This window comes from Rana temporaria, chromosome 2, assembly GCF_905171775.1.
Source record: "Rana temporaria chromosome 2, aRanTem1.1, whole genome shotgun sequence".
Classification (NCBI taxonomy): domain Eukaryota; kingdom Metazoa; phylum Chordata; class Amphibia; order Anura; family Ranidae; genus Rana; species Rana temporaria.
In genome coordinates, this window is record NC_053490.1 from 362905311 (window position 1) to 362921720 (window position 16410).

A 16410-nucleotide genomic window follows, 5' to 3' on the forward strand; every position below is an offset into this window, starting at 1 on the left:
TGGCAACTGACAGGAGCATATCAGAGGAGGAGAGACTGTGCCGCCACCTCTGTTATCTACGGGAAGATGGCGCTTTGTGTTTCCTGCCCATCCCCCCTCTCTCCTCCTGTCGGAGGAGGAGAGCGAAGCAGCCGGAGATCAGAGTGTTCGCATTTCTGAGTGGAGAGAGAGCAGCCGCAGGCTTTTCTTTCTCCCCTCCCTCTCCTCCTCACGCTGCTGTACTAGTGAGCAGCGCTTGCCAGCACAGCCACCCACTATGTTTCTTCTCCCTCCTTCATAGAAGAGGATTGTGGCACATATAGTCCCGAGGACTGCCGGCCCTATTGTAACCCGGAAACTGCAGCCCACACAGCATGCCCAGCTGAATGGGAGAGAGAGATCCAGGAGCCTGGGAAATCTTTCAGGGAAGTGCACCCAGGACTCCATGGAGGGGACAGTGTTGAGGCAACGCCATCAGAGAGAGAGAACCCCGCTGCCCTGCGCCACCAGAGGGAAAGCCATACAGCTTAGCGCCATCCCTGATGAAGAAAGGAACAGAGTCATTGCTAGAATCTAGATCTGAATGTTACCCAGCAGAGTTGCCACGGGCAACCCAGAATGATCCAACTCCTAATCAGAGGAATCGCTGTTGCTGTATCACTGGGTCAGACGAGAGGGCCAGTCGGCCGTCTCTGACCATCTCCTTGTACTATGTCTGCAGTCTCTGAACATCTCCTTGTACTATGTCTGCAGTCTCTGACCGTCTCCTGTACTATGTTTGCAGTATGTCTGGGGGCTCTTTCTAACAGAAGCCCTCTCTGTGTGCATCAGAGAGACCCCCCTCCAGGTCCCATTAGTGTATTCTCTTCCTATATTTTCTTCATTGTTAAAAGTTACTGGGAGGATCCCAGGGTAACAAAGACTTCTTAGGGGAGCATCTCTGTGTTTGAGTCGTTGCCATAGAAACATTTGTAAAGGGGAGGAGTTAGTAAGATGACCACGCCCATGTGGGGGCGCCAGTAATATTTCTGCACCCAGGCGTCTGTGACCCCAGGATCGGCCCTGTGTGCAGTGTTCGTTTTCTGCCACACATAGCATTTTTCTTTTGGGCATAAAAGTTAAATTTGGGTATCATCTGACCAGAGCACCTTTTTCCCCGTTTCCTGTGTCCCCCACATGGTTTCTTGCAAACTGCAAATGGGACTTCTTATGGCTTTCTTTCAACAATGGGTTTCTTCTTGCCACTCTTCTATAAAGGCCAGATTTGTGGATTGCACGACTAATGCCGCGTACACAAGAGCGGAAATTCTGACAAGAGAACCGTGGATTTTTTTCCGAAGGAATGTTGGCTCAAACACACAGTCACACAAAATTCCGACCGTCAAGAACGCAGTGACGTACAACACTACAACGGGCCGAGAAAAATTAAGTTCAATGATTCCGAGAATGCGTCAAATTGATTCCAAGCATGCATGTTTTTTTGCGTGTCAGAATTGCATACAGACAATCGGAATTTCCAACAAGAACTTTTCTTGTCGGAAAAATTGAGAACCAGCTCTCAAGTTTTTGCTGTAGGAAATTCCAACAAAAAAATCCGATGGAGCCTACACACGGTCGGAAATTTCCAACCAAAAGCTCACATCAAACTTTTCTTGTCGGAATTTCCAATCCTGTGTACACGGCAATTAACAGTTGTCCTGTGGACAGATTCTCCCACCTGAGCTGTGGATCTCGGCTGCTCCTCCAGAGTTACCATGGGCCTCTTTGTTGCTTCTCTGATTAATTCTCTACTTGCCTGTCAGTTTAGATGGACAGCCATGTCTTGGTAGGTTTGCAGTTGTGCCATACTCTTTCCATTTTTGGATGACGTATTGAACAGTGCTCCCTTCTATGTTCAAAGCTTGGGATATTTTTGTATAACCAAACCCTGATTTAAACCTCTCACCAACTTTATTCCTGATCTGTCTGGTGTGTCCCTTGACCTTCATGATGCTGTTTGTTCACTAAGGGTCTCTAACAAACCACCTAGGGCTTCACAGAACAGCTGTATCTATACTGAGATTAAATTACACACAAGTGGACTCTTTTTACTAATCAGGTGATTTCTGAAAGCCATTGTTTCCACTAGATTTTAGGGGTATCAGTGTAAAGGGGCTGAATACAAATGTACGCCATACTTTTCAGATATTTGTGTGTGTGTGTATTGACGAACACAGGCTGGCTCTCGAGCAGGCATGTATAGGTGCCCTCCTAGCACCTGGAGAAAGGTGTAGATCAGGGGTGTTAAACTCAATTTCATAGTGGGCCGCATCAGCATTATGATTGCCCTCAAAAGGGCCGGTTGTATCTGTAAGATTAGATGTCCAGCGCATTCCCTCGCCATATATTAGATGTCAAGAGCCACCCCACCATCAGAAGTTGAGTCAAACAGTGCTGGATGCATTGCTTGAAAGCAGAAAGTAAGGGTCTGGAGCTCTCCTGCAGCTGCAGGAGGGGTGCGAGGGCCACATGAAACGGCCTGGAGGGCCGGATTTGTGGTGTAGACAGTGCCGGCGGGGGACTGCCAAAGAGGAGATAAGTTGAACAGAGCAGGTAAGTTGCACAGAGCAGGTAAGTATAACCTATATTATTTTCACACAAAAAATATTATCCTTCAAAATCACTTTAATAATGTTGTCCAAGATGAAATGCATGACATAATGTGCCTAGTTTTGCTCAGTATAGCATTACACTCATCTTTACTTTAAAAAAGTAAAAAAAAATAAAAAGGCTTCCTCTGCGATCTCATAAGATCATGGGGAGAAAGTTTTTTTTCAACAGCAAATTACTCTATTGCTGTACAGTGTAAGCATGAGATGAAATCTGCACAGCTAAAGCAGAGCTCCACCCAAAAGGGGAAGCTCCACTTGTCTGCCGCATCCCCACCTCCGCTGCCACATTTGGTACCTTTTTGGGAGGGAGGGAGTACCTGATTTTGACAGGTACCCTCTTCTGGCTCAAGAAGACTTTAGTACAGGATTTACCTGAAAGCAGCTCCTTCAGTGCCTTCAGAGAAACCAGGAGGTGGCCGCAAAAAAGGTAAAGTAAACCCAAAACTTTTTTTTTAAATCAGTGCTGGATGATTTCACATCAGCATTTAGAGATGTGAAACATAGTAAGGCCTGGTTCACACTGGTACGATTTGAGATGCGATTTGGGATGTCAAATCGCATCTCAAATCGGCGGCATTTGCCAGGCAATTGTCGGCAATGGTACCGTCCTAATCGGTGCGACGCCGCACCGATTTCAAAAAGTAGTTTCTGTACTACTTTTTGCAATTTCGGGTCGCGATTTACATTGACATCTGTGCAAAAACCTGCACAGATGTCTCTGAAATCGCGGCCGAAATCGGGACTGCCAGCGGGAGTGAAATCGTGCGAGTTCAGCTGAACTCGCACGGCTTCACTTCCGCAGGCTAGTGTGAACCTGGGCTAAAACGGAGAAAACGAAGCGATGCCGCATCAGCGGTAATTTACCGTTATTTTAGAGGCGCTTTTCCCGCCGCTAGTGGGGCATTTTTAACTCCTGCTAGCGGCCGAATAAAGGGTTAAGAGTGCCCACAAAGCACCGCTGCCACGGCGCTGCCCATTGGTTTCAATGGGCAGGGGCACTTTAGAAGAGGTGTATACACCGTTTCTAAAGCGCCCCAAAAATGCTGCTTGCAGGACTTTTTTTTAACATCCTGCCAGCACTGGGGCTTTCACACTGGGACAGCAGATGAGGCTTTTTTCAAGCACTTTACAGGCACAATTTTTAGCACTAAAGTACCTGAAAAACACCTCCAATGTGAAAGTGGTCTAAAGGATTTGTTAAAGCGGAGTTCCGGCCACAATTTCACTTTTTAAATATAAATACCCCTGTAATACACAAGCTTAATGTATTCTAGTAAAGTTAGTCTGTAAACTAAGGTCCGTTTTGTTAGGTTGTTATAGCATTTAGACACTTTATAAAATAGAAATTGACTGGGGCCATCTTAAGTGTGGGCATCATGAAGCCAGACTGTATGACTTCCTGGATTTCAGCCTTGCAGATCTTGCATATGCTCAGTGCTGCACAAGCAGTGTAATAGGTTTCAGATCAGGTTTCAGCACCTGTACTGTCCAAGTCACATGATTCTTCGAGACTGGGGAGTGCACAGACTCCTGGAAAGTTACACCCACTACATTCCCAGGAGTCTGTGCGGTGTAGGTTAAGCACCTAGGTGCAGGAAGAGGGAAGATTAACTATTCTGCCTAGCAACAACACTTTGAAGGCATCTAAAAAAAAAAAAAAAAATTCTTAAAGGACTAATGAATTTTTTTTTAAAACTACTGATGTAATGTTATATTTATGGGTGGAACTCCACTTTAAGTCTCAAGGTATTTCACCCTAAAACCTTCTGTGCTGCAGCAGCCCCCCAGAGTCCCACTTTTCTTACCTGAACCTGATCGTTCCAGCAACGAGCACAAGCCCAGCAGCTCAAGCTGCTGTCTCTGTCCTCTTACTGGATAGATTGATAGCATTGGCCTCCGTTGCTGTCAATCAAATCCAGTGACATGGGAGCGGGGGACAGGGCCCAAGTCCTGCTGTCTGTGTCAAAGGACACAGCAGCGGGACTTATGAGCGCGCATGCATGGATGCCCCCAGGGAAAGTGGCTCTCCGTGGGTCACCCGATCAAGTGGAGGAGCCAGAAGCTCTGCCGGGGGCACCCCAGAAGAAGAGAATTAGGGCTGCTCTGTGCAAAACCCTTACATAGAGCAGGTAAGTATAATATGTTTGTTATTTAGAAAAAAAAACCTTTACAAACACTTTGGGCCAGATTCAGGTACAATTGCGGCGCCGCAACGTACCCCGTTTACGTTACACCGCCGCAAGTTTTCAGTCTAAGTGCCCGATCCTCAAAGCACTTACCTGTAAACTTGCGGCGGTGTATCGTAAACCCGTCCGGCGCAAGCCCGCCCAATTCAAATGGGGCGGATACCATTTAAATTAGGCGCGCTCCCGCGCCGGACGTACTGCGCATGCTCCGTTCGCAATTTTCCCGACGTGCTTTGCGCGAAATTACGGCGGTGCGACGTGTTTGTGAATCGCGACGTGCGTAACGTACTTAGGCCGGGAAAAAAAAATTCAAAAGCGACGCGGGAACGACGGGCATACTTTAACATGGTGGAGTAATTTTACACCATGTTAATAGCAGCCCTAACTTTGCGACCGGAAACTAAGACTTGCGCCGACGTAACGACGGGAAAAACCTTTGTGGATCGCCGTAACTGCTAATTTGCATACCCGACGCTGGAATACGACGCAAACTCCCCCCAGCGGCGGCCGAGGTACTGCATCCTAAGATCCGACGGTGTAAGTCAATTACACCTGTCGGATCTTAGGGCTATCTATGCGGAACTGATTCTCTGAATCAGCCGCATAGATACGACAGGAGATACGCCGCCGTATCTGTTCTGAGAATCTGGCCCTTTAAGTGCACGACGCATCAAACAGTCTTTTCAATCTTCCAATTGGACAATAAACTCATAATAGATACCAATTTTTATATACAAATACAAAATTGTTCCTTGTATGGTCACCATTAGAGATGTCATCTAAAAAAACTGTTATGATTTCCCTTTCATTTGATGTAGAACAGTGGTCTCCAAACTGCGGCCCTGGGGGCCAGATGTGGCCATTTGTTTGCCTTTATCTGGCCCTTGAGGCACTATTATTCCTTCCACTGATATGAAACACTATTCTGCCATAAGCCATAACTGACATAAACAATAGTGCACCATTTCTCCTACTGACACCAATGATGGGACACTATTCCTCCCACTAGTACCAAATGTGGTGATGTTTACTTCCACTGATGCCAAGAAAATTTCCACTCCTGCTGTCCGCAGTCTGGCCCCCCTAAAGTCTAAAGGACAATAAATTGGCCCTTTGTTTTGAAAGTTTAGAGACCCCTGATTTAGAAGATCTTTCTGTGCCTGCGTAGCACACAACTCATAAAAAGATCTAAATAATGCATAAGTAAAATAAATAAATAAATAAAAGGTAAATAAACTGGTGAAGTCTTCTCTAACAGTGCCATCACCCAGGTCCTGTCATGAGGTACCTCTCCAGTGACAGCCCCTCTTCTCAGGTCCTTCTGGTCCCCCCTCTATACTGTACTCCGCAACAACTGCTGTCCCTGCAGTCCAGCTCCACTCTCCTGCTCCTGCACCATTCCCCCCTCTACCTGGCACTCCTCCTTAGCCGTCCCCCGTTTTATCTGCCGTGCTTCCCCCGTATCGTTCGCCTCTTTACAGGAAAGCCCCATCTTTCCCGGGAGTTGGAACTGACCGTACAGCTGTTCCTGAATTGATGCTTAGAGCCGGCTGTCTCCCCCTCCGCGTCTCTACGAAGTGGAACAGTCCAAACCGCAGACTAGATGAGAGCGCTAAATAACCTGTGACGACTGTACCAAGCGTTCTGTCAGAAAGGGGGAGAACGGCTGAATAGCAAAGATCAGCTGCAGAGCGGGGAGAAAGGAAAGAAGAAGGGGGGGGCTGTGACAGAGAGGAATGGGTGCAATGGTTAGGGATTCAGGAGGGGGATGAAGAACACGGAAGACCAGAAAGAGGAAGTAGAAGGGAAAGCAGAAGAAGCACTCTGCGCTTAGTACATAGCATATGACGGGAATAGGGAAGGCATGTAGATATTATAGGAACAATGCTGCCACTGTGTAGCAGCCCCCATGAAGGAGAGACTACAGAGACATGTTATGTAAGGGGAGCTGCAAGGTCAGTGGATGAGAGAGACACGTCATGAGGAGGAGGCCAGGACTGAGGAGAAGGATGCTGCTCTGAACACCATACAGAACATCAACTCAGCAGCTGCTACAGAGGGATTGGAATAGTGGCTGAGCCATTCTTTCTATAGCACCTGGTCTCATCCTGGACTAATAATAAGTCACAGAAAAGCACACAGGAATTAGGAGCTTTACCCTATTTAGTTCAAAGCTGACACATGACAAAAACATGAAAAGGAAACTAGTTTATTTTCAGGGCTCGTGCACCCAGAACCTAAAAAAAAACAACAACCGCTGCTTATAGAGGCATCTGGCTTTTTTTTTCAGCCTGTAAAAGCACCTCTATGTAAGCCTACACATTTATTTATTTGTTATCCTTTTCACGACTAATGCCCCGTACACACGATCGGAAATTCCGAAAGCAAAAGTCCGATGTGAGCTTTTGAATGGAAATTCCAACCGTGTGTATGATCCTTCGGACTTTTGCTGTTGGAATTTCCGCTAACAAAAGATTGAAAGCTGGTTCTCAAATTTTCAGACTTAAAAAAAATCCTATCGGAAAATCTGATTGTCTTTAGCAATTCCGATGCGCAAAAATTCCGACGCATGCTCGGAAACAATTTGACGCATGCTCGGATGCATGGAACTTACTTTTCCTCGGCTCGTCGTAGTGTTATACGTCACCGCGTTCTTGACGGTCGAAAGTTCAGAGAACTTTTGTGTGACCGTGTGTATGCAAGCCAAGCTTAAGCGGAAATACTGTCGGAAAAACCATCCAAGGTTTTTCCGACGGAAAATCCGATAGTGTGTACGCGGTATAAGCCTATTTCTGACATTTGTCGTTTGCGAGTTAAAATCTGTATTTTTTGCTAGAAAATTACATAGAACCCCCCAAACATATGTATATGTATATATATATATATACATATATATATATATATATATATACATATATATATATATATATATATATACATATATATATATATATATATATATATATATATACAGTATATATATATACATATATATTTTTAGCAGAGAATCTAGAGAATAAAATGGCGATCGTTGCAGTATTTTATGTCACACTGGGGGGTCATCTTGAATTCCAGATTGACTCTGGACCCTCAGGTGAGAGAATGCCACCTCTACCTAAAGCTCCCGCAGGCCCTTTTCTGCTATCTGGATGATGACTCGGATAAAATCGCTCTAATCCATGCAACAATTACCAGTCGGTTGGACTACTGTAATGCTTTGTACCTTGGCCTACCTAAAAAGATCATGCATAGACTCCAACTAATTAAAAACGCTGCAGCAAGGTTACTTACGGGTGCTGGTAGGAGAGAACATATCAGCCCAATTTTGAATACCTTGCATTGGTTGCCCGTCCGTGAGCGGGTTCTGTTTAAGATTGGCTGTTTTATGCATAGGATAGTCCATGGAGGTGGACCAGAGTACCTCCATAAAAAAATCAAAAGATATGCTCCTAGTAGAGCACTATGTTAAGCGGGACAAAGACTCCCTTCACACTGAAGCGTTTTTACAGCGTTTTAACGTTAAAAATAGCGCTCTTAAAACGCTCATAAAACGCTCTCCATGCATCTCAATGGACCCTTTCACACTGAGTCCTGCAAGCAGCATCTTTGGAGCAGCTTTTGGGAACTGAAAAAAGCACTCCAAAAACGCCCCTTTCCATTGAAATTAATTGAAAGCGCTGTAAAAACGCCTTACCCTTTCACACTGAGGCGTTGCACTAACGGGGCATTGAGAAAGGCCTGCAAGCAGCATCTTTGGAGCAGCTTTTGGGCACTGAAAAAAACGCTCCAAAACCGCCCCTCTCCATTGAAATGAATTGAAAAGCGCTGTAAAAACGCCTTACCCTTTCACACTGAGGCACTGCAAAAACGCCCTAAAACGTTAGGGTCTTAGAAGTGCTTTACCAACACATTGGGATTGCAGATGAGGCTTCACTCGAATAACGCTGTAAAAACGCTTGAATAACGCTCGAAAAACGCACCAGTGTGAAAGGAGCCAAACGAATGTCGTTGTCCCTAGGGTGAGGAAACAGAGGAGGACGTGCTTTCTCGGTGCAGGGGGGTAAGGTATGGAAAGATTTACCGTTGGTCCTAAAAAAACACCACCAATTTCTAAGCTTCAGGAATAGTTTGAAGACCTTGCTCTTCCAGAAGTGTTATGGGGGCTTATAGGTCACTGCATCCTGGCCAGCAAGGGAGCTAGATTAAGAAGATCAGAATCTCCCTGCTCATTATAGTCATACGCATCAAGGCCCATAGGTAAGACTGCGTTTATAAGCATTTTTTAATAATAATTTTTAATAATAATTTTTAATAATAACTGTATTTGCACAACGGTCTTTCAAATGCATTTTTTTTTAGGAAAAATACACTTTATGAATTAAAAAAACTAAACAGTAAAGTTAGCCCAATTGTTTTGTATAATGTGAAAGATGATGTTACGCCGAGTAAATAGATACCTAACATGTCATGCTTTGAAATTGCGCACACTCGTGGAATGACGACAAACTACGGTACCTAAAAATCTGATGTGCTGCAGTTTACCCACACCGCGGGTACAGTACAGTGTACCGGCAGATTTGGTGTGGTTAGCCATAGACTTCTATTATTTCCTGCTGTTTTAACCCCCCCCCTAACTTTACACTTTACACGTGAACGAGCCCTAAGGATGCCACTGTCGAATGCAACTAAAGGCACTGCTGCCTCTTTTAAAAAGCGATCCGAGTGTGTGGTGAGGAGGCGATATGTTTCCTCCTCACCACCTGAATTAAACCTTTGATTGCCGTGCATTGTACACAATTGTAACATTGAAGTATGGCAATTAGAGGTTTAAATCAGGTCTGAGGAGGCGACACTGGCAGCACTGTGCCCGATGATCTTTGACTTATGTTGTGTTGTTCAGGTAGATCTCCACCTCTTTAAGGTTGCCTACCTCTGGCCTAAAGGTTTTGCGCTGAGCAGTGCAGGGTGTAGCAACATGGCCTACGCCACCTTCCTATTGCTGGCGGCCAGCTTCTTTCAAAATGTAACATCCAAACAGCATCACAGTTGTCAATATACTATATTTATTTATATACACTCTTTATATTGCTAAAATTACCCTGAAATTCAAAACGTCGCTGGGTGTAGTAAGAGGTCAGCTGCCACCTTCTTCTGATTGCAGGTGTTCTGTTAGATGAGCAAACCTGGCAGTAGTGGACAAATACGCAGCTGACGGAACATCACTGTTACCCAATCTGACAGGTTGCCGTCAAAAAAGTAGTTGATCCCCTGCTGATTTTGTACGTTTGCCCAATGACAAAGATTTTTTTGTTGTTATTCTGTCTCTCACTGTTAAAATAAACCTACCATTAAAATTATAGACTGATCATTTCCTTGTCAGTGGGCAAACGTACAAAATCGTCAGGGGATCTAATACTTTTACTTGTACTTGTTTACTTTACTTGTTACCAATTGTTTTCTTGGTGACTGTGACGGTATCGGTATGATATCCCCGTCAACGTTCCCTTCTTCCCATAACGAAAATCACCCCAATAGTCCACGAGGAGGGATATCCCTGGAATCGCCCAGAAAGCCACACATGCCAAGCTTACTGCTGGAACAAGACACTTTATTGACACAAAAACTCAGCTTATATGTGGTTACAGCCTGTTAGGAACGCCCCCCTCACACAGTGGGGTTTCCCATACAGATTATAGGAGACAAGTCGGAGCCGACCCTGCAGACACGTTTCTTTAGATAAAGACATCACTGGAGTTAAATACTAGTTGTAACAGCCTGACCACAATGAAGCAATCAGAATAATTAACATGAGCCACTTATCTAATCATTGTAAACAGTAAGGCCGGTCTCCTTCCCACACACAATAAATCAATTACCATTTGAACTAGGGAGCTGGCTGAGGAAGGGTCATTAACATGTCAATAGCTTGTAACACATGAATCCATTTACCTCTAACCCACAATTTAACCAAGCAGGGAGATTTATACTGACATATCCTTCACAATGGCCCCCCTTTTTCTCCCTGCTCCGGCAAACCCGGTTGGACCTTCCCTGGTCCAGTAGGGTTGACGGGTTCAGAGCTTTTAGTCCGAGGTTAACTCCGTTTGGCGTGACTGACCTCCATTGGTAACTGCTTCCGACTCAGGTATGCCACCGGGTCGTCAGATCACACACCGGTCAGTCCCCAAGTCTTTGTGCGATCTGCAAAGTCACCAGAAGTCAGTGTAAGGCCAGCGAATGGGTCTGTGCGCCGCCGTCTAGGTGTCCCGCTATGGGAGGGGGCAGGTTATGGCTCTGAAGTGACAATCACAGGAGATTCATAAAAGAAAAAGTTATATTTGTTGAAATGCTGTAGCACTGGTGCTCAGAGTCCGGGGGGGGGGAAGGGGACTCAGAGCCCCATAAGGTCAGCCACCCCCTGCTCCCTCCGCAGCCACCGGTTCTCCTCTTGGAGCTTCTCCAGCTCCATCTCCAGTTCTTGGAGCCTGGGGGGGTCAGCCCGCTGTGACCTCAGGTGGTTGTTCTCCTCCTCCATGCAGCTTATGCACTCCTCCAGCTCTATGTACTCACGGATCAGCTCCTGCTTGCTCATGTCCTGCAGGCTCTCCACGTGGTCCTTCATCATCAGGAACTGGGTGGTGGTGTAAGGGGCCACCGGTGGGCCCTTGGCGAACATCTCGGCCCGCATCTGGGACGCCCGCTGCGACTCCCTCTCCTCCAGTCGCTTCTTCTCCTCCCAGGTCCGCTGGTTATATGACTTCCAGGACCTCTTCTTCTTGGAGGGAGCTGGGCGGTACCTCTTTCTGCCCAGCTCCTCCAAGGCCCCTCCGGCTCATGGCTGTCGCCCATGACCAGCTGGACAATGGTGTTCCCTGTTGTCCGTAATAACAGATTGTACCATGAGGGCTTCGTAAGGGGTGCCCAATGGTTCTCTGACCCAGCTCCTGGGGATCCCAAGCCGAGTCTACACAATGGGCTGCTGCTGGTGGGCGTTACCCAAGGTTGAGACCAATTTGACCTGGTGGTTGTCATTCATGGGGCAATTCTGCTTGAAGTGACCCAACTGTTTGCACCGGAAGCAGCGTTGTTCGTTGTCCTCCTGGCGTGGGTAGCGAGGGCTAGATGTCATCGGTCTGTAGGCGGTTGGTATCTAGCGGCTGGTGGGTGTGTGGGCGCCGTTGGTTGTGGAGGTTGTACCCGTGGTGTGACCTGGTTTGTCTTGCGAGTATCCGCATATTCATCCGCCAACTTCGCGGCCTCTGGTAGAGTCATGGGCCTGCGATCTCTCACCCAATCTTTGACATCCGTCTGGATGTGATTGTAAAATTGCTCAGGAGCATTAGTTGCAAATGTCCTCTGCGGTGGTGGCCTGGCTGCTGTTAACCAGTTAGAGGCTGACAGGGACAGCTGGCATGCCCATTCTGCGTAAGAGTCTTTCGTGGTTTTGCGTGAGTCCCTGAACTTCTGTCGGTGGACTCTGGGGTTACTGCATAACGAGCCAGGAGCGCTTCTTTAACCCGGGCGTAGCTATGGATATCTGATCTGGCACGGTCCGAAAGCATCAGAAGCTTTGCCTGACAGTTTGCCTGACAATATTGCAACCCACTCTCTTCTAGCTATTCGGTGCAGGTTACATTGTCGCTCAAAGTCTGCCAGGTAGTTATCAATCTCACAGTCCTTTTCATCAAAAGCTTTAAAAGCGCTAAACGGAATCTTCCTTGCGTCTGCTGTGCTGTACTCACTGTTCGTAGAAGGTGCGGCTGCTTGTTGGACTGCTGCCAGTTTTAACTGTAGCTCTGCGTTTACTAACATGTCCATCACTTATAGCACCACATCCGGCGTTGGGTTCGGGCCGAACCACGCTAGCTTCTCTCTCATTAGCTTGTTGGTTGGTGACTCCTGAATCACTGGTGTCTCCATCTCTTGTACTGCTGGCGTTGCTGCAATCCCGTTCTCCTGGTCTAGCTCCATTAATTCTGCTATGATGGCCCGCTTGGTTTTGTTGCTAGCAATCCTTCCACGAACTTCCAGTAGTTCTTTCAGTGTATTTCTTTAAGCAGGGTGTAAAGGAGAGTAGAAGGGAAGATCCCGCTGCTGCCAACCAATTTGTGACGGTATCGGTATGATATCCCCGTCAACGTTCCCTCTTCCCAAACGAAAATCTCCCCAATAGTCCACGAGGAGGGATAACCCTGGAATCGCCCAGAAGCCACACATGCCAAGCTTACTGCTGGAACAAGACACTTTATTGACACAAAAACTCAGCTTATATGTGGTTACAGCCTGTTAGGAAACGCCCCCTCACACAGTGGGGTTTCCCATACAGATTATAGAGACAAGTCGGAGCCGACCCTGCAGACACGTTTCTTTAGATAAAGACATCACTGGAGTTAAATACTAGTTGTAACAGCCTGACCACAATGAAGCAATCAGAATAATTAACATGAGCCACTTATCTAATCATTGTAAAACAGTAAGGGCCGGTCTCCTTCCCACACACAATAAATCAATTACCATTTTGAACTAGGGAGGCTGGCTGAAAAAGGGTCATTAACATGTCAAAAGCTTGTAACACTGAATCCATTACCTCTAACCCACAATTTAACCAAGCAGGGAGAATATACTGACAAATCCTTCACAAGTGACTATGGGCCATATTCTGAGTAACGATACGATGGAGTATCTCAGGATACTCCATCGTATCTCTCTTTTTTGGCCCGTGTATCTATGCGACTGATTCTTAGAATCATTTTCGCATAGATACACTTAAGATCCGCCATGTGTAAGTCACTTACACTGTCGGATCTTAAATGTAATTACTCCGCCCGCCGCTAGATGGCGTTTACGTTCAGGTCTCATTTGTTTATGCAAATGAGCCTGATACGCCGATTCCCGAACGAATCCGCGTCGCGTAACCGTCGCTAACGTCGTTTGCGTAAGCGTAAACTTACCCCTGCTATATGAGGGGTAAGTTTACGCAAGTCCCACGTAGGCCATGTTAAGTATGGCGTCGGGTCCGCGTCGTGTTTTTCCGTCGGCTACGTCGTTTCCCTAAGTCGTTCTTGAATACGACTTTACGTCAATGACGCACACGTCGGCGTCATTGACGTTTTACGCCGAGAACTGGAGCATGCGCACTGGGCTATTTTAAGCCTGGCGCATTCGCAGTTCATTAGAATCGGGGGCGCGCTTAATTTAAATAAAAGGCCGCCCCCTTGGAGATACGCGTGGCTACGCCGGGCCATTTACACTCCGCCGCCCCAAACTACGGAGCAAGTGTTTGGGGAATACAGCACTTGCTCCTGTAGGTTGGGGCGGCGGAGTGTAAATGGCTTACGCGCCGCCCGCGGGAAATCTAGGAGAATATGGCCCTATGGTCCCAGCTGCCTTGAGATCATTGACAAGATTCTTTTGTGTAGTTCTGGGCTGATTTCTCACCGTTCTCATGATCATTGAAACTCCACAAGGTGAGATCTTGTATGGAGCCCCAGACCGAGGGAGATTGATTATTGAGTTATTTTGTGTTTCTTGAATTTTCGAAATAATCGCACCAACTGTTGTCACCATCTCACCAAGCTGCTTGGTGATGGTCTTATAGCCCATTCCAGCCTTGTATAGGACTACAATCTTGTCCCTGACATCCTTTGACAGCACTTTGGTCTTGGCCATAGTGGAGAGATTGGAATTGGATTGATTGCTTCTGTGGATCTGAGGCTGGGTTCACACTTGTGAGACACGACAGCTGTCCTTTTTTGGATCCGACTTTGCCCTGCAGATTGAAGCCGGCATACGTCCGACTTTCACTGAACAGGGATCCTACTTGGATCCCAGCCAATACCAGGCCCTTCGGTCTGGTATGGATTTTAAGGGGAACCCCCTATGCCAAAAAAACGACCCAAAATCCATACCAGATCCTTATCCGAGCACGCAGCCCGGCCGTTCAGGAAAGGGGGTGGGGATGAGCGAGAACCCCCCTCCTGAACCATACCAGGCCGCATGCCCTCAACATGGGTGAGTGCTTTGGGGCAGGGGGGGCCCATTTTGGAAAGAAAACACCCCAACGTATAATCTATGAGGCATAATGAGTCTTTTGAACATGTCCGTTTTTGGAAAATGTGGAAAGAAAATGAAAAAACTAATTTTTTTACATAAAGTTGTCCATTCATACAATATTTCTAACACATATCATGTACATACCAAAAATGACACCCCAAAAAATACCACATGCGGGAGACTTCCTCAGCCTGGCCACATACAGAGGCTGAGTACGGCTGGGAATGGCTGGGTATTGCCGAGTATGGCTGGGTATGGATGAGTATGGCTGGGTATTGCCGAGTATGGAGAGATGGCAGGCAGAGTATGGAGGGATGGCAGGCAGGCAGAGTATGGAGGGGTGGCTGGCAGGCAGAGTATGGAGGGGTGGCAGGCAGGCAGAGTATGTATGGAGGGGTGGCATGCAGAGTATGGAGGGGTGGCATGCAGAGTATGGAGGGATGGCATGCAGAGTATGAAGGGATGGCAGGCAGAGTATGGAAGGGGTGGCTGGCAGGCAGAGTATGGAGGGATGGCTGGCAGAGTATGGAGGGATGGCTGGCAGAGTATGGAGGGATGGCTGGCAGAGTATGGAGTGATATGGCAGGCAGAATATAGAGGGATAAGGCAGGCAGGGATGTGGCTGCAATTGTCACAGAGCAGCGCTGTGGGCACTACAGATCCAGCCCACAGCGCTGCTGCAACTGATCTCTCCCCCCTCTCCTCTCACACTGTACCAATCGGTACAGAGAGGGGAGAGTGGACCGGACATCAAGGAAAATTACACTGTTTGTTATTTGCAGTTACATCACTACCGTTCTGATTTATATAGTGACAAGTACCATGCCAGATGGGGAGTGTGCCGCTCCAATGGAGCATAGAATTTATATATATATTGTTTCTCTGAACCATTTTTCTATGGACTTTGGCCCAGATTCACAGAGAGCAAGGCGCACATTACGCCGCCGTAGAGCAAACACCGTACGCCACACCAACGTAGCGCGGAGAGGCAAGCATTGCATTCAGCAAGCCAGTGCTCCCAACGCTGCGCCAGCGTGGCGTGGGTTTCGAAGGCGCACGCCGGCGTAGGTGGAAGTGGGCGTGACCCCATGCAAATGATGGGCAGAGCGCCAGACAGGTATGTATCACAAACTGCGCATGCACCGTGACGTGGACGCATGCACAGCACCCCCCTGCGCCTGCTCACAACCACGCCGGCACAACTGCCTAAGCTACGCCGGATCACTGCGTACGCTGTGAACATAACGTACGCCCAGCCAGACACACGTCCAACGCACAATACGCCGGCTTGTGTTCCCTGGTGCATTCCTGTGCATGTCTGTTGCTGGGTTGCACCTCATTTATGGGGAATAACTTTACGCCAGACGTACAACTTACGCGCATCTCGCGTAGCATGCGCCGCGCACACGCACGTTCGTGAATCGGCGTATTTCCCTCATTTGCATGTTTGAATGGCTAATCAATGGGAGCAGAACCATGCGCCCAGCCCAGGCGCCCGTCGGCGAGGTGTAGCCTGTTTTTAGGCGCATGTTGGTTCGTGG

The 16410-nt window shown here is 47.3% G+C and overlaps 1 protein-coding gene across 3 annotated transcripts in view; it reads right to left on the reverse strand.

Annotated features, from left to right (window-relative positions):
* Positions 1-16410, reverse strand: part of AMPD2 (adenosine monophosphate deaminase 2) — a 368990-nt gene that overhangs the window by 286475 nt on the left and 66105 nt on the right. Inside the window, exon 1 of one of the 3 annotated variants that reach the window (XM_040337639.1) lies at positions 6332-6750. The exons of the other annotated variants lie outside the window; for them this stretch is intronic. The gene's annotated coding sequence lies outside the window, so the exon portion shown is untranslated. Of the gene's footprint in view, positions 1-6331; positions 6751-16410 lie in introns of those variants that run through there. 3 annotated transcript variants of the gene reach the window in all.